This window comes from Parasteatoda tepidariorum, chromosome 11 (genome assembly GCF_982258835.1).
Source record: "Parasteatoda tepidariorum strain Cologne lab strain chromosome 11, Ptep-v5.0, whole genome shotgun sequence".
In the NCBI taxonomy this organism is placed as follows: domain Eukaryota; kingdom Metazoa; phylum Arthropoda; class Arachnida; order Araneae; family Theridiidae; genus Parasteatoda; species Parasteatoda tepidariorum.
In genome coordinates this window covers 23,293,347-23,313,349 of record NC_141765.1, presented here as the reverse complement: position 1 = coordinate 23,313,349, position 20,003 = coordinate 23,293,347, and the positions used below count along the sequence as shown (strand labels likewise).

The 20,003-nt window shown below is 26.5% G+C and overlaps 1 long non-coding RNA gene across 6 annotated transcripts in view; it reads right to left on the bottom strand.

Annotated features, from left to right (window-relative positions):
- Positions 1-16,664, bottom strand: part of LOC107452619 (uncharacterized) — a 42,690-nt gene extending 26,026 nt beyond the window's left edge. For 4 of the 6 annotated variants that reach the window (XR_011638288.2, XR_011638289.2, XR_011638290.2 and 1 more), the window contains exons 1-5: positions 16,533-16,664; positions 13,274-13,890; positions 11,241-11,419; positions 8,142-8,325; positions 7,106-7,340 (exon numbers count right to left, since the gene is read on the bottom strand). This is a non-coding gene — a long non-coding RNA (uncharacterized LOC107452619). Of the gene's footprint in view, positions 1-7,105; positions 7,341-8,141; positions 8,326-11,240; positions 11,420-13,273; positions 13,891-14,275; positions 14,344-16,532 lie in introns of those variants that run through there. The other 2 variants (XR_015430453.1, XR_011638287.2) reach the window with 2 other exon arrangements.
- Positions 16,665-20,003: the final 3,339 nt, after the last annotated feature.

Sequence of the window (20,003 nt, the reverse complement as noted above, 5' to 3'; positions counted from 1 at the left end):
GATGTTTGAAATAATTTGATTTTTTTCCCAACAAATGTGTAACCGAATCTTTTCAATAAAAATTTTTGTTGTTGTTCTTTTCGTTAATTTGTAGATGATTTTATATGAAGGCTGATGAAAATTCAATTACCCATTTATTCAAATGAAAATAGAATTATTATGTTTTTTATCAAATCATGCACAAATAATCTATGAGAAACTCTTAATGTAAGTATGAAACATAATCAAGGCCAATTATTCAAATGTGAGGACAAGAGTGAAGCTCACTATTTATTTTGGTACTAAGTGAATATAGGTAGAATGCACTAACTACTTTCCCAATTAGTCACCAACATGAACAGTAGCATATATATATATACGCATAAATGTAGATACAAACATATGGCGAACATAGGTATTTCAGCGATCTAGTTTTAAAGGGTGGACCAACTTGAAATACAGAGAATAGTTCTCGAAATTTCACACATAAAAATCAAGTTTTTTCTTTCTGTTAGATATATGCTAAAAGATTAAATTTTTTTTTTTTTTTAAATCTTTTAACGTGTTTTTAGCTTAACTAAATTTAAATTATGAAGATTCAAGGAAATTATTTCATTTTGTTTAAAATATTTAAAAGAGGACTTTTAAATATATCTAATTATTGAGGGGGGCATATAACCACTGGCACCCATAATGGTAAACTTTGCTTTATGGTCCCTATAACTGATAAGTTTCTTTATATTTGTATTTAAAAGTCTAGTATTTAAAAAACTGTTTAGTAAAAACTGAAACCAAACTTAAATGTATTTACAAGGTAAAAATAGATATAATAATCACAAATTAGTGAATATTATACTGATAATTTCATTTTAAGAAATGTTTGATATGCAAGAAAGAATATCAAAAAGATCAAACTTATTTATTTATTTAATATGATAACCAGAAGAATGTGAGAATAACATAACTATGTTCATAAATGGATAATTCTTTACAACTAAGCTAAAATGATAATTCTTTATAAATAGGCTAATTTATGGTTCCTAAATTTAATAAGTATCTTTACATTTGTGTTTTAAAATCTAGTTTTTAAAAAACTGTTTTGCAAAAACTGAAGTCAAATTTAACTACATTTATAGGGTAAATAATAATTATAATATAAATATAATTACAAATTTGAGATTATATAGATAGTTTTGTTCTAAGACATGTCTGATATGCAAGAAAGAATATGCAAGAAAGAATATCAAAAGAGATTAAACTTATTTATTTATTTAATGTGATTAACAGAAGAATATGAGAATAACACCACTATGTTCATAAATGGATAATTCTTTACAAATGGACTAAAATGACATAAATGGATATTATAAATTTTCAATAGAAGAAACAAGTTATTTGTTCAACATACAGTTTGAAGATGGCTCTATTACATCAGATCATAAATTAAAAACATAATTTAAAATACCTATTTTTGTTTCGTACTGAAATACACATATGTTTTATTGTTTAACTTATATAATTTAAAGTTCACACATAAAGTGTAATTACTCAGCATTAAGTTCTTTTTCTTTTTCTTATAATAGGTTGCTTTAATTTCAAAAAATATAAATCATTGTTTATATAATATATGGATTTTCAAAGATATGAAAAGTATATTATCGAAAAATTTTCAACAGTATATTCCCTGAAAAATTTTGAAGGAAAAAAAAGCATACAATAAACTTAGTTGAAAAACAATTTGATTTTTTCGAGAGGATTTCTGCATCAGTACCTGTGCTAAAATGGTCGTCACCTCTTGGTGACAAGCTGGACAGTGGCAGGCTGGAAATTTAAAAAAAAAAAAAAAAAAATCACAGAAGCATGCCATGGAATGAGCCGTTGCAATTGGTACTTGAGCGATTTCAGCCAGCATGAACAGGTATCAATATGGAAATATTCTTACTGTTTTCAGAAAGATGGAGTAGGCAATGTGCAGAACAGAAAAAAATGTAACACAATAAAATAAACAAAGAACAAAAAAATATAAAAATATGAATCAAACATTAATACTTTGTATAAAAAGTTTGAAACCAAAACAGTTACAACTAAATTTTAGAAATTTGCGAGATTTTTTTTTGTTTTATCCTGTAAAAATGTGGCTTATTTGCAGAAAATACATATACATTACAATAAGTCACGATATTGTTCAGGAACATAGTATCATCACAAAACAAATTCAAAGAGACTAAGAAGGATCAATACAATTGTTCGTGGTTGAATACTATTAGAATAGTTCAAATTGAAATAAATAAAATTTAATATAGTGAAAGGGAATTGTTTTTCACATTAAGGTTTTTTCAAAAATTATTTCCATATTATTTATTTCAGTTCTTGTTCAGTTCAGTTATTCTATATTATTTATTACAGAATTTTAAAATCTTTATAACCTATTATATAATGATTTATTTTCAAATAGGATTTATGTCATCCTTATTTCCTTAATGCACATTTATATCTAAATGAAGTATACGTAGCTATCATTAATTTTAGCTTACTGCATAATTGCTTGATTTCCTATCTTAAAAAATTAAATACATAGCTAATATATACATACTATATTATTTGTGTTGACAACTTCACTTTTGATTAAATATTACTTTAAGATCTTTCTCAAATTGTTAAAATTCCATTACAATTTGAGTGTGCGTTATTTTATAACGATTTTAGACATTAATTTTGTTTTCAACATTCAGCATAAAAGAATCTTTTTTAAAAATACAAAAGCAAACCTTAAAAATGTACTAAAACTAATTTCATTCCCTAAAGTTATAAGTAAATCCTAAGCTAAATATTGTAAAACTATCAAAATGTGAAAGAATAACATTTATAAAATGTTATCAATAGAAGAATAGCTTTCTGTTGAAAAGAAATAAAAATATGCAAATTTTTACATAAATAACAGTATCAAAAAATAAAAGTAGGTATTGAATTTAGAACAAAACTTATTTTAATATCAGATTCTTTTAAAGGAATTTTTTTAACATGAGTTGGATGAACACTTTTTTAAGGGGCAGTCTTACCACTTTGAAATAAACTTGCTCTCTCTGTAAAAGTTATTAAAAACCTTCATTAGTTGCATTGGTAATATTATAGAGGAATGCACGTATTTGCATAACCAATGAACTTCTTGACATACTTCAAAAAAAAAAAAAAGTAGTAAGAAACATTTCAAAATATTAAGTTCAAAAGTCATTTATAATTCCACTTTTATTTTTGTTTTCTTTTAAGAATTTTCAACTACCTTTGAAGAGATATTTTTTATTAGGAGTTATTTTAGAAATTTCAGAAGCTAATAGTTTAGATTTTTGGTTAGGGTTAGGTTAAGGTATGACATGGCCTGGAGGCAAATGTGTAATTTGGGGCCCTACCTATAGCAATTTATCCAAAACTCACCTAGATTAAGAAATCTTGAAACTTCTTATAAAATTCAGTTCCAAATACACTTACGTTACAAAAAAATGTTTTTTGGAATATTTTATCATTTACAACAAAGGTCGCCAAAGTGGTCTATACAGACCTCCAGGGGTCTATTTAACAAAAGCGGGGGTTGATCCGAGACAGGTGGGTGAATGGGGGTCGATCTGAGACAAGAGGGCGAATGGGGGTCGGAAAAAAAAACAGTTCTCAATACGCAAATCACACATACCTAATTAAGTATGTAAAATTTGTGATTTTTTTTTATAATTGACTCAATATCTGTTTCTTTATAAAACACAAATTAATAAATGTATATTTATTGGGGTGAAACAAGTATTTACGTACCACCGCACAGTGGCACAAACTCAGCGCAGTTCATAAGTCATATGCCAAGGGTCTGTCCAGACATTTTGTGAAAGGTCCGTTTTTGTAAAATTGTGAAAAAATTACTCGTAATTTGTGAAAATAAAATAAACGTTAAGTCACATTCTTTCAACCAGGGTCCGCTTTTGCGAATTTGTGCAAATAGGGTCCGTTATTGCAAATAAACTTTTTCAAGGAGTTTTTAAATTGTAAAGACATACAAGATTATGCTTAACACTGTAAAATTATAATAAATAAAAAAAATTAAATTTTCAAAAATAAACAGCAATTGCTGCAACTAAATTAGCGATGCAACATACAAATATTTCGTATTTAGCTTTTACTGCTTAACGCAGAATATTTATTTCGGACGAATAAAGGAAGAAGCGTCTGCCGAAGACAAAACTTAGTTTGCTTACATCTGTCTTTCCTCCCCCCCCCTGGGAAGGTTTTATTCGATTAGCAAAACAATAATGAAGATAAACAAATTTGTGAAGAGTCCGATTAAAAGATAAATTATTTTGTGAAGGGTCCGTTTTTAAGTTAAAATATTTTGTGAAGGGTCCGTTGTTATGAAAAGATATTTTGTGAAGGGTCCGTTTTTATGAAAAAATATTTTGTGAAGGGTCCGTTAACGGACCAAAATTTCTTCTAAACACATACCTGCTAACTTTTAATCCCTTCCATTATAATTTTTCCCAGTGGTATTAAAATGGAATTAAAACTTCAATTTTATGCAAACAAATAAGTTGTATTTGAGAAAACTTAAGTTAACAACCATGATAGTAACGCATATTAATATATGTGCTTAATTTTTGTAAGAATAGTGGTGATCAAAATCATCTAAAAATTAAGTTTATAAAAGGAAAAATAGTATATACTTACTACCACTTTAATTATGAAAATGAAATCTTCCGGAAAATCCGGAAGAGTTGGCAGGTATGTAAACAGACCCCAGTATGCATATGTGCACTTGTCCAAATGTCACGTGTGACGAGCATTGACGTTATGAATGCAAATATCATACGTAGTTTCAGCTATCTTTGCAAACTGTGTTGAATATTTGCAGTGTCATTATTAAAACTTTTATAGTTTTGGATAATTAGTTATTGTTTCGATAAAACCATTCGTTTAGTTTAGTTCCAATTATGAATGCACAAAAAAGAAGGTAAGCATTAATACGGATTAGTACAGTCCGCGACAAAACTATAGCACACTTTGTATTTTATTACAAAAATTACAAAATTGACCAATTTTGACGAAAATTAAAATTGACCAATTTTGAACCCAATATAGCGAACCTTGCAAAAAACAACAGGCACACCCATCTCATTGATCAAGAAGCAGTAAATCTTTAGTTACTTTACTTATTATATCTACTTATTCATAGTTACTTATTGTTCAATAACAAGGTATTTAAATTACAATATTAAAATATTTTTCATAAAACTATTGTTACACAATGTACTATTACTTTAATAAATGTTTAAAATCATAAAATAAATGTACAAACATAGTATCTAATAGAGTTTTATTTCAATTAACAGAAAATTACTTTTGTGGGGGTCGATGGAGATTTCGAAAAATTATATAGGGGTCGATGATCAAAAAAGTTTGGCGATCCCTGATTTACAAAAATAATTACAATGACCATTAATATCTTATTAAATGTCCACAACAGCAAAAGAACTACAAATATACAAATTTTTAAAACTGAAAGAAACAAATTAGAATTCTCTGTATTTATTTAATTTGTTATATCCAATAGAGACACCACAAAATTGTAAGGATTTTGTAGATGAACAGAAAATTAGAATAACCAAGAACTGGTAAAAAGTAGGAAAAAAGTTGGGAGAAAAGGACAAGAAAAAAGTAGGAAGTTAGCAAAGTGAGAGGCAGAGATATAATTTGTTTATCTATTTCCCAAAATTTTAGAACTAATATAAATAAAATTTTCATTGATTCTAAAGGAAAATTGTACGACATTATGCTAGAAAATATCTAACAACTTAACCTCCATAAACTTTAGAAGTTCTTAAAAAAGATAGGGGCCTGGGGCTACAGCACCAGTAGCCTCTTAGTTAGGCCCTGTTTTTGGTTACTTATAGGATAGATTTTACGTAGTTAATAAAAGTAGTTTTTTTGTGCGACATACTTAATACATTCAATTACAAGGCTTTGCTTTAAATATTTTCAAAGTATTGGAAAATGTCGCTGCAATAATTAAAAAAATTACTCTGGGGAAACAATGACTTTCAAAAGGAAACTTTAAATCCTTTTAAACATTACATAAATTTATTGAAACCCGTGCAAACTATGATGGAGATTTACATCTAGAAACACTATCAGTTTCAATTCAAGAACATCTTTCGGAGCTAACAAATAGTTTTAAGATCTACTTTTCGGCTTGTCTTTCAAATAATATGTGGATTAAAGATCCCTTTTCTGTTGAAATTGAAAAGGAAGAAATGTTTAATCTTAGTGAACAAGAAGTTGATAACTTAATTGGAATTTCATGTGACACCTATCTGAAAAAAGTGTTTGAAACTGCACCACTAATTAATTTTTGCATGTGTTGCCTTAAGGAATGTGTTGCCAAGTGTATAATGAACCTAATTTGAGAATAAATTTTACATCATTACCTCCTAATTTGAAATTGTTTAATGATGACAAATAACATCACCCTTTGCACTAAGAACAAAATACGTTAAAACAAAGTTTACTTCATTTACTAAAGTTTCAAATTAATATAATTATTAATTTTTTAATTACTTATATTTTTCTCATATAATTATTTTGTAATTTCTGTGTATGAAATGAACAAAAAAATATTTTACTATAAATAAAAATTTGTTTTGTAAATAAATGGGTTCTTTTTCATAAAGTGAGTCCTGAAAAATTTTAAAATCTCATTCTGGCCATGGTCAAAAAAATTTGGGAAATGCGGGCATATAGCAAACATGAGAGAATAATGACCTACTTATATTTTCTTTATGGTAGGAAAAAATTTTGCAACTTATGGCTACACTTTTTAACTATAAGCATTATATGAACGACAAATTTACTATTCATCTTTCTCAAAACAAAATTTTACAAACTGGATTTTACATACTATGTAGTAATAGTAATATCACAGCCCTCAAGTTTTAAAGTTGAATCATCCTTTGTAAGTCTTTGCAGCAGTCTTTCTTTTTTTAGGTTTTTAGGCTTTAAGATGCTATTGGTAGGTCAAAAAAATTTAAAATATGCAATTACCTATCATTAGATGATGAGGTATAAGAAAAAATATTGTTTAATAAAGCCCTACCTGAAATCAAACACAACTTATTTTGTAAAATTTGCAGTAATGAAGTTGCTAGCAGTCTTTATTCAAGATTAATTTCATTTGTAAAAGTCCTCTCTTAAATGACATCCAATTATTAGTTTATGCACTTGCAGCAGAAGGTTGAATAGTTTAAACTTAGTGAGTAGGCCAAAAGTATTAGTTTGAGCAATTTGTACACAAGTTTCAGAGCTACTGAAGAGGACATACATTGGAGATGCTACAGAGGAAAAGAAATTACTTTTAAGTAACAGAATCAGTAATTACTGTAAATATGAGAAATGTATTAGCATTATTTTAAATAAGTAATGACTCACAAATTTCTATGAATAAAGCATGCTTAGTGAAAAACTAAAATTTGAGAACTATAAAAATGCTATATGATTTCAAGATCAGTTTGATTCCTTATCAAGACATTCAAGGTCCATAATTGTTTTAAGATAGCATAATTCAAAAAATCTCTCAGTTTTTAAGTAAACTAAAAAGAAATTTTGTATTGAAGTTATTTTGATGCATTAATATTGGGAAGGAAAATCTATGAAAAGCAGCTGAAAATGAATTGATATTCACTTGTGAGTTAATGAGATTCAAAAGAAAAAAAATATGTTCTGAATGCCTATGATGAAACTCAAGTCTATCATTTCTAATACTTTTATTATTTTATGATATAGAATGTTTTAAGAAAGCTTTTCATTCGAAATGTTTAAAATAAATATTCTGAGTAGGATTAAAAGATAAATACACCAAGTTAGAAAAAAATACTATGTATTTTCACCTAAGCAATAGAGATTAAAAATACAAATGTCACTATTAATGGCATATCAAGATAATAAAAACAATAATAAGTAAACTAATACTTTCATTTACAGGAAAATTAAATTTGCAAATTATAATTATCAAACAGAAAGAAAGAGAACTCTAGACAAGAGAGAGATTTAATTTAAAACATCTACTTAAGCTACACCATTTCATAAAAGTAAAATAAAATATTTTCAAGACTTAAAATTTAAAAAAAAATTACCAGTCCAGTCTAGTTAGGTGTAGCTGGCAATTATTTATGGGATAGAACTATAGAGCGATGTAATGTTTCCTGTAGTTGTTCCAGCTGATTACAAATAAGTTATAGCAGAGTATTGAACACTTTTTCCATCCTTGTTAATACTGCTTGACGAGGATTGCAGATTATACTGGCTTAATACATCTCACTGAAAAATTAAATATTTCTAATTATACTCTAAGTTTCCTTAAAACTTTGACAAGTCCAATTAATTTTTATAATAAATGCCTAGTTGCCAACATTTAAGTATTTAAGAGTGAAAATTCGGGAGATTTTCATGTTAAAGAATTACTCAAAAAAAAAAATTTATACTATGAAGTTTGTTTTTTAAAAAAAGTTTTAATTTCAAACATTAGTAACATAAAAAATGTTTTAAACAAGTTTAGTAGGTAGTCCGATTTCAGAATGAATTGATTTTCTCTTTAAGCATCATTTTTTTAAACAAAAATCCTAAAAATTTAACTAAAACAACTTGTGTTTGTTTAATGATTAGCATTTACATAAATTACAAATGATTAAAAAAACATTTAGTAACCTTGCATACCAATAAGCACTTTTATGGAATGTTTAAATAGCCTCTACGTTCACATTTTGAAAACATAACAATCTAAAGTCTCAGTATTTATATTCAGATTTTACAAAATAGATCAAACAATGTTTTGATGATACTAATTCTTTGAAATATCAACTATAAAAAAGGTTTTAAATTTCAATAAATGTTCTGTATAGTTCTAGTGTATCAGTAGATCCCAGCAAGAATCTTCTATATGTTGTAGACTTATTCAAAAATTCATCTCTTCACTACTACTAACATTATGCAAGTTTCTAGTATTTTATATAATACAGCCAAACAACATTTAGGCTTGCTACAATGAGTTCAGATAGTATTAAGCTTATGAGAAAATATATAGTTCATTGTACCGTTGCCTGATTTAAAAATTTGCAATTTCTTGGCAATAATTATACTTCTGTGCGAGTTAAGAAAAGAATATGCGAATTTTTTGTGTAGTGAAAAGCCATATTCACAAAAATTTGGGTTATGCTTTCGTAATATCAACAAAAAAAATTTATCATAAAACAGTGCTAAATGTGATATAATGCACATTTGAGTCTTTAAACGAAATGGTGATAATCTGAACGAAAATGCGAAATGCTTTTTCAAAATGCTGAAGAATCGGAAACTATTGATTTTGGCATTGAGATGTATCACAGAAACATCACGATATTTTGCTGCAACACGACATATTCTTACATTAAGGTGGTTACATAATTTTCAATTAATTCTTCCACCCTTTGATTGATTGAGAGGGTTCCCACATAATTTCAGAAAAAAAAATTCCGAACTTTTCGAGGTATTTCAGGAAAATTTCAATTTAAGTACAGACCATATTTTATCAATACCATGTAATTTTTCATTGGAAAACTTAGTTTTTTTTTAATTCATTACTTTAAATATTAGATGTTGTATGCAAAAAATATCATGGAAACATGGAATTTTCATGGAATTATGGAATTTTAACAACAAATAATTGTAATAGAAGCTGGAATTATTTACCTTGAAACTAAATAACCGATTACTGTTTCTGACTACTTTAAGACCGGTTACTTTCCAGATTTAATTCTGGATGTAAGAATTTTCCAAAGTTTTGTAAAAAAATGCAACTTTTCTTGACTATTCTCGGCTTTTTTGAGTTAAAATAAAATTCCCTTACAATTACAGATTTTTCCTGTTCTTGCTTACCCATGGGAGTCCTGTTTTAATCATACGATATGCCATACCAAGTTTAAAGCAATAAATTAATTAGTGATAAGTTTTTAAAAATTAAATCCTAATACCTGTGAAAGAAGCCATATCTCTAGCATCACAGAGAAATAAATTGAAACATTGTGCAAATAAAAATAAATACAAAAATGTGTAACTAAATATAAATATCTCATAAAAGTCTACAACAACATTTACTAGATACAAAGTGAAGGGTATGAGTCTCTCTCTCTCTCTCTCTATATATATATATATAGTGGAGTCTTGATAGTCCGAGTTTCCTATGAATCCGAGCTAGTGAAAAAAATCAGTCTTGCTGCCAAACAATGACCAACACACACAGAACATGTGGAATGATTATTACGATTGGTATTACAATGATTACTACGACTGAATGTTGAAAAAGAAATTTGTGGATTAAACACTGAAACATGTGAAGAGTGTGTTAAAGCAAAAGCAAAAACATTAGACAATTATTTTAAAATACAATTAACCTGATACAGTAAGATAATGAACATTGTAACTTGATGTAATGCAGTAAATGCACCCTGATGGTGATAATATATTTAAGGCTGTCAAGTAAGTTTCATTGTTCAAAACTGGGAAGTTTCCATATCAAGATCTTTTGTGCCATTTACAATTGCAAAGGTGCTAAATGGATTTTAAACTTTCAAAATTTAAAAAAAAAAAAAGGAAAAACATGAAGAAGTTTGCCCAGAGATGGCTTATAACCCTTTGAGTTTGTCCATCTCTCTGACTTTTTTTTTAAATTAAAAGTTTCTCCCTCGGTATAATGTCCACTTGAAGCATTTTAAAACATGCAACATCCATTAATTCAAATTTTAGTCAATTACTGTCTGATCGCATATCATATAAAAGGAACCTTCATAAAATGTTTATGAAACAGTTACATGACATTTTTATAAAATTGTGTTTTGAAATTTTCTTTCTTTTTTTAGAAAATGGCCTGATGAGACACCTAGACCATGATACTACAAACTAGGTATGAATATTTAATAATTTATTTTTTTTTAATGGCAAGGCCCAAAATGAAAAAATAAGTTTGTGTTGAAAACTAATATACTAAGGTAATATACAGAACAGAAAATAATTATATTTTTTCCCACCTAAAATGAAACATGTCAAGAGCATCACTTGCAAAAGGGATTATAACTGGTGATAGAAGTTTTTAGCCAATTATTATGCAATAGTTTAAATTTTCTGTATTTGTAAATCAGTGCCATAATATATTTTATTCATGATATTAAATCTTTTAAATAGGAAGTTTTATAGAAACTTACGATGTATTTCCAATAAACTTCTTTTGATGACATTCTGTGCAACTATAGGCATTAACCTATGCTGATGACTTAATCCAGGCTGCTGCTGCTGACTCAGTTTGGTCTGTATGTACATTAAACAAACGTCCGGCTGTAAGTTCCATAAGCTTCAAAAGTAGTTTTTTTTCTGTTACATTCTTCTAAAAATAAATATATAAAATTAAATAAATAAAAAAAAAAATAAGAAATTTTAATATCCCATTGTTTTAACCATAATATATATTTAATTACTATGATTTTACAGTAAATTTGACTGTAACAATCATGCTTGCAGTATTAACTGAAAATACCATAAAATTCATTAAAAACTTACAGGGCTATTCCACTGTAAGATCAACCAAACGGCCAAAATTTTAAGCTCTATATTTTCAAGCAGACAAGGTATTTTCAACTGAGGATTTAGAAATAATGACTTAAAACTTATTAATATCAGTTTTCAATAAGTCATAGACTGTTAAATGAAGGGCTAAATCATTTGAAATTTTAACTACAGTAAGTAAATCTCTAACAAGTACATTTCTTTAAAAAAAAAATTTCCACTAATGATACAGAATGGAATAAATAATTATTGAACTAAACTGTAACAAAACAGGTTATCACGCACAAATGTGTAGAAACATTTCACATTTTGATTTACAAAAAAATTTGAAAGATGCACTTTCGATATTTTACGTCCGACAACAAAATACACGATAAATTGTACTGCGCCAATAGGAGTTAGGAAACATAATTAAATTTTTTTTTCTGCTTAAAGCAAGATTCTAAGTAAAGTCTCATTTGTAGAGTATTTTAATTTTGAAAGAAATAATTATATTATTGTAAATTAATAATTATTTTTATAACTGACACCACTGCTTTTTTCTCATTAGATTTGTTTTCCTCTATTTCCATCTCTTATTTCGCTTTTTCCTTATGAAATGAAGTGGAATATGAACAGAAACCATCAAAATATTCCTTAAAGTTAATTTAGAATAATGTATTTCCCCTTAGTAACCTAACACAATCTGCTTAACTATGCGGCACTTTAAAGTTATTTTTATTAGAGCTTGAAACTGATCAATTAGGTTTTTTTCTATATTTTTTATTTTATTGATTTATATATATTTTTTTCAGATAAGCAACTCCTTTATAATTTTTTGAGCAACAATTTAACTTCTGTCAGAACATTTTAAATCAACCATTTTGCCTAGAAGAGCTTAAAAAGTGCACGTATTTGAAGCAAAACTTTTTTTTCAGTATGTTCTTTAATTATTAATTTTTTGTATTTGCTCTTTTGAGAAAAGCAACTCTGGTTCATATTCAGAAACCGATCTTGGATATAAACACATTTAGGTTTGCACAAATGCTTGCTAAAGGATTGCCATATCCATTCAGATGTAAAGTACGAAACCTTGCTAATACAAACAAAGGCGTAGTTAGGGCTTACAGCACTAGAGACAAATTCAGTTTTTGAGCCCTCAAAATATATATAATATATAGTATATATATAGAAGACATAATGTCAAACTCAAGGGAACTATTTGGGATAGTTATAAGTTTAGATTCTGTTAAACTAATTTCATTAATTAGATTTTGCATTGAATACGATTATACAACTTCAAATCAACATAACTCATCAATGTAAAAACATTTCATTTGATTTGGTTTGGTTTAAAATGGAACAATACACATTACTAATGTATGTAGTTTTATTACACTCTTTAAAGTAGTTATTGGGCCTGAAATTAGCAAATGAAATTGGGGGGATGAGTTATTTAAAAGAGAAAATTTCTTCAGGAATTCATTTTCAATTTAATTCATTTTTAAAAAAGCATTAGACAATTTCACACAGGCCATAGAAAACATAATTTGGACAATATATTGGAAAAGACATTTTCAGAAAAATTAAGAATTTTGGAGAAATTAGGATATTTCCAACCAGTATAAAAACCATTTTAATCAGCATATATCAATTCCATCTGTTTCCAGATGTAATTATAAAACGATTTACTTACCTATTTCAAGCTATCCTCTTTTTAGATCATTTTCTTAGGAAACTTTCTTGATTTCAAACATCTTTACAGTTGATACTTTTTTCAAAACAGAACACAATTTCATTAAAATTCCTATGGCCAGGCAAAAGTAGCTTATCTACTTCAAAATTCAGAAATACTGGTTTCATTTCTGTTTCAAGAGATAGCATAATAAAGCTGAATGATTTAATATCTAAGATGGTGTTTATTTGATCATCAGCTGAAGTTTTCATGCCTTTTTCAACCAAGATCAGTGGATTTCTGCAACAAGGATCCTTTACTGAATTTGGTCCCAGAGCTTTCTTAAAAGTCTTCATAATTTTCATTCTAGTTAAACAACTATGACATCTAATTAAGGTTAAAAAATTTGATTTAAGAAATTCATTGATATTTTGAACCAAATTTTTTTCACCACAACCATTTTTTGGAAATATTTTCAATATTTTCTATAGCAAACTGCACATTTTTACTTGGACATAGAGCTTGTCTTTTAGATTATTATGTTTTTGTTTCAGTAAAAAAGACCAGGATTTTATTTTCCCTATTTTCATTCACCAGCACTAGAGCTAATAGGACATTCCATGTCAATATGGCCTTATCTAAAAAAATTAATAAATAAAAATGTGAATAATAAACTACAAACTAACATTTTTATTTTTTTGTCCATAAGCGTGCTTTTTAACTATTTTTTATGTATATTTTTTCAATCAAATCATTCTTTCTAATAATATTCTTTTTAAAAATATATTAAGAAGTAAGATAACAAGGTAAGAAACAAAATGGCAGCAATTGATATAGCATTACTTCTTAACTAAAATCATGAATCTGGATGACATTATTTTGAACTAGAGTGGACTCAAATCCTAATACAATAAGAAACAATGGCATTTTCTTTAACAATTCCTTAAAAACAAATTCTTTTCAAAACTTTTTTAGTAACATTTAAATATTACAATAAGAAATATTATAAGAATATAAACTTACTTTCAATCTTAGTTTAGTGAATTTTAAACTTACTTCAATCTATTTTTCAATCTTAGAAAGAAAAAAAATTCGTTTGAGTATTCCATTAATAATAATAAAAAAAATTTACTAAATTTTCAAACAATTATTTCAATTTTGTACAATGTGTTCTGCAATTCTGTTCTTTTATAAAGCAAGTCTGTGTATATTTATTGTTCAAAGTAAAAATAAAATCATACAAAGTATAGCATTTTTATAAGAAATTTAGACTGAATGTCATGATTTTTAAATTAAAAATGCAATATGTATTCTTTGAATTTCATTCAATTTAAAATTATAATCAAAATGAAAAATTCGTAAGAAATAGTGATTTGCAAAATAATTTTTTATCATATTCTCATTTTCTCAAACCAGTGGAACAAGGATTAATTTATATAAAATAGAAATATTTTTTATGACAATTTAAATAATAAAAGAATTAATATGCAAAATTGAGATTCCAGAATAAAACTTTAAAGAATTTAACTGAATTCATGTAAAATTCACAATCTAATTAAATACAAACAAAAAAGAGATAATAGTGAAAGTTTATTGATAGTGATTTTAAGACTTAGCTCTTTAAAAGCATCTTCTATTATACTCCCACACAAAAAAAAGGTTAAAAAAAACCGCAGGCTTATAAAAGAATAGTAATTTAATTACAATAACTATATAGCAAACATGTGGTTTCAGTCACACATGAATGATTTTCTCCTTAGACCTCTCCGGACTGGTCAAAATTAGATAACTCATTAGACAAAAAAAAAAATTTATAAAATCCCTGTAAATATTTTTTAAAAATTTTTTACCAGATTTTTTTGAAGCTTTTATTTTTTTCATTTAAAAAATACAAAGATGTAGCATTAAAATAGTTTTAGAAAATTACTCGTTTCACACTTCATTTACTTTTAAAAAGAATCCACTAATTTTTTTTTTAAAAAAATTTATTGAAAGCAAAAATTTAATTTAAAAAGACCTATTCAAAAATAGCAAATACTAAGATTTCGAGCTTATAGTTATTGAGAAAACAATTATAAAATTTTCCTTTAGATAAACATTGAAAGCAGCTTCAGGGATTATTGAGGAGCTACTAGTTAGATTTTGAATCTTATAAAATCCTTCCGATAAGTAAAATTTCAGTGTAATGTTTCAAAAACGCTAATAAAATATTCTTTCACTATTTTTTAAAAAAAGCTCTTATAATAAAATCATATTATACAAGCATAAGTAAAATAATAGGATTTTCCTTTCCCATTGTGCAATTTTATAATAAATTATTCATAAAGGTTCTAGCTCTCTTTTATTTAAAAAGTCTAACATTTGTCAGTTTTATAACAAAACGTGCATTGCTAATTAATAGCATTTCTTGGTTGTCTTAATACCCAAAGAAACTATTTTTGCTCACTTATACTAATTCGGAAAGGTGTGAAAACTAAGCAAATATTAATATCACTGGCAGAAAAAATTGAAGTATCAAATATTTAACTTTTTTGTTGGTTTATTTATAGACTAAAGAAGCAGTTCAAATAACCAACTTTACAAAAGATATTTTTCAATTTCAAAGTATTTCAAAAAATTCTAAATATATACTTCATAAATTGGTTGGTTTATTAGAGAAACAACACAGTGATTCAAAAGATAAGTCTCTTTCGTTCAGTTCTATATCTTATTTTTATTTTTAGAAATATGGCATAATTTTAGAATAATATTGTTTTGACAGAAAACGTGAAGAAATAGAAAACCCTTGTAAACTGTAATAATTTACAAATATATGTGCCTTATCTCAAAAATAAAAAAATTCAATTTTATTTATACTGGAAATACTTTGAAAGCAGAAATTCAGGAACTTTTCGTAAAAATCCACAAATACTTTAGGACAGGACTAAGATGTAAGAAAAGAATTTCAAATATTGTAGTTACAAAACCACAAATTAGAAGTCTTCATGGAAAAATATCATAAACGTACCCAAAATATAAACTTTAAGATTTATAAATAAAATAAATAACAAATTAAAGAATCCTAGCAATATTTATAGAATTCAATGTAAAGTAAATTCACACTTAAGAATTCGAGAAAACGTAGTATTTGCCATAGAAATGTAGAGTAATAAACAGTAATTTCAAAAAGCAATAAATAAAGAATGAGAACAACATAAATAAAATACAAACCTTTACACTCTAAAGTAGATTTAAAATAAGTTTTAGACGTAAATATAAATAAGACCAAAAGTTTGCTCACACAATTTTCCGTTTCTAGGTCCAAATAGCGTACTGCTAGTAAATGACAACAGGGTTGCTTCATATTTTTTTTACAAGTATAATTTGGCGAGTAAGAAACATTGCCAAGCAGAAATTTAACGTGTGATTTTAGTTTCTGTTTCGTCTGTCTGTTCCACGAAAATTTACAGGAACATCAATTCTAATTATAATCCTTCGTATCTAGATTTTGCTTTATAATAATTTATTTTTTAAATTGCATTTGATTCATACTGGATTTTTTTAACGTTAATTCTGTAAAACATTTGAAAATATGTTTTCAACATATTTTATTATTACTTTTTGCTTTAAAAAAGAAAAGAAAACAGTTTGGAATTACGAATAAAAAACAAGTACTTTTGAAACTTACAAAATGTTTTGATTAAATGTAGTTAAACTGAATCCTTAACTTTACTTTTCTTCGATTTCAACTATTCTAATTCTTCGAACTATTATTTCTTGATGTAGTTCGAAGAATTAGAATAAGTGAAACTGTAAAGGATTAAGTTCAACTATATTATATATATATATATATATATATATATATATATATATATATATATATATATATATATATATATATATATATATATATATATATATATATATATATATATATATATATATATATATATATATATATATAGGGGAAATAACTTCATTAATTCAAATATCGCAATTTATTTCGCTATCTTGGATAAACAAAAATTATTTGAAGAAAAATTTACATGAAATTCTTAATAATTTGAGGAGGCGAAATGTTTTACAACATGAGCATAATGAAATCATGTAAATATTTTCATTTGAATACTTTACTCAGAAATTTTTATATCGTACTATTTATTTTTATAATCTTTGGTTTTTATTTATTTAAATACTTGAAATATTTTTACAAGAAATATTGATATTGAAAACATAATGTAGAAAATGATACAAGGTCTTTTTAAACTGAAGCATAACAAGCTGTTACATTTTTTTAAAAATAAATGAAAGAATCCGTTATATGAGATAATACCATTGTAATATAAGTTTCAATAAAAATATTTACATAACAATAATTTTCCAAATATTATGAAAATATTTTAACAAAATATATTAAATATTTTGTAATGAAAATATTATAAAATATTTTCCCTTAAAGATAAGTTATTTTTATAATTAACAATAATAACAAAGTTAATGTAATACTCAGTTAAATTAATAGAGCAAAGCAAGTTTTCTTTTAAAATTATCCTTACTTTTTCTTATATAAATTTATTAGAAAGAAGGTTTTCTTACAGGTTATAAAAAAGTTAATATTTTAAAAAATAAAGGGGCATTAAAGTTTTTTAATTTTACATTTTTCCGTAAACCTTATACCTAAATGAATATCACGGTATAATTTGACATCGTTAATGCATAAATAAAAGTCAGCTGTTCGAAAATTACAAAATAGCTTTTTGCTTTTTTTTATTATAAAAAGGTAAAATAATAATAATAATCTCTACCCTCAAGACATTTCAGTTTCTTCGTTACACAGTGTGCTTCGTCAAGGCCACTCTTAATCGATATTTTTGGAACACTTTCCAAAAATGAAATCAAACAGATTCCCATATGAATATTTAAGCGAACAAAAAAACCCATTGAAATTGAACGAGTCATTATTGAGAAAGAAGGGACTGCGAATGTCAAAATCTGTTTAATTGACCGTAGAAACTGAGAGAAGAAAATTGATTATTAGAAACATCTTCAAATTTTATCAGACAATCAAACTATTTTTAATCTTTTTTTCTCGTAATCCTCACTAGTGATTCGACAGATTTCGTTAGCTATTTTGTTTCTTCCTCTTTTTAATACTAATTTGAAACCTCTAATGTGTACACTTTTTTCTGAAGATATACATTGAAAAGGGGTACACTTTTTCCCCAATGATTCTAAGAATGATTCCCATTTTTCCCCAAGGATTCTCCCAAAGGTTCTCATATTAAAGTAGGCCATTACGGAACACCTGCATAATGTGTATGAAGTCCCATTTTTAAAGAGTCTTAACGAGTTCGGTCGTGATCGGTCCTGTCTGTTACTTTTCATATGAAATTTTAATAGTTTAATTGATTGTAGACTTGATTCAATTATCCGGAAGCGGTCACAGTTGGAAAAAAAATTATTCCATGCATATTAATGTTCAACTGGATCATGAATTTTTCTTATACAAGTTTTATTATGTTTTAATTGATTTTCCAGTAATATAGATATTTTTAATCGGTCCTTCGTATCCCTCATAAAAAATACTCGTGTTTTTAAAATTCCAGTTCTGAAGAACTATTTTAGCGATTTCGCTCAAATTTTGCACTTAGCCAAGTAAAATTACATTCCTTAATGTAAAAAAATTTTATACCTTACAATTCAAGAATTTTTCCACTGTTACCAAATAAAATAATAAAGAAATAATAAATATTTACTAAAAGTTGTTTTTTGCGCGGAATTATCTTTGAATAAACGAATTTTGTAATTGTGAACAAAAATTTTCAATTCGCTTAAAAAGTTCTCGAAATATGGTGAAATATGCAAAAAATAAAATTGATATTAAGGGGTCCAAACTTTGAACCGCTCTCCTGGTCTAACTATTGAGACCATATTTTCCAGATTGCGGCTATCCCTTACATTTTCATGGTCAGAAATCCGCATTTGTCGGGAAAAAATATATATATATAAATTATATAATATAAAAGATTTATGATATAAAAGATTTCTTCAGAAAAAGCACATTTTTGTGTGTCTGATTTCGTAACTTAAAATATCGTTTGCACTAATTAATTAGCATATTTGAGATCACCCTCTCAAACTTTTAAGATCGAGCTTTTGCTCTTGAAGGTTCGTACAATTGGATCAAAAGTTATTCTAGGTAGTCCGTTTATTTTTTTGAGCACTGTGCATAAAAATATTCATACAAAGCAAACTTGAATGTTAAAATTTTCAGCTAGCTTTAAAGAAATGCTACCTTAGATAGGTTTAGACAAATCAAATGTTAAAATTTTCAGCCAGCTTTAAGGAAATGCTACCATAGATTGGTTTAGGCAAATCAGAATAATTTGATACATTTGATTGTGCTTGAGTTCGCGCAGATAATTTTCATCTACTTGATAATTTGTAATTGAAATCTGTCTTGAATTTCTGATAGAGAAATATTAACTTTTCTATGTTTTCATATCCACCAATTTACTATGGATTTCTCACTAAACTTGAGTACATAATCAACGAAGCATAAAACTTTTTCGGTGCTTTTAATGATGGGGTAATGCTCCATGAATTTTTATTGCAGTTGATGTTCCACATCAGCGGTTGATACTGAATTTCTATTTGAATCTGATTCTTAAGATTTATAAGAATAGTGATCCGGATTTAGTTTTTCTGTTTTCACTTTTTGCTTAATTAAACATATTATGATTTAACTATTTAGACTTACAAGTAACGGCTA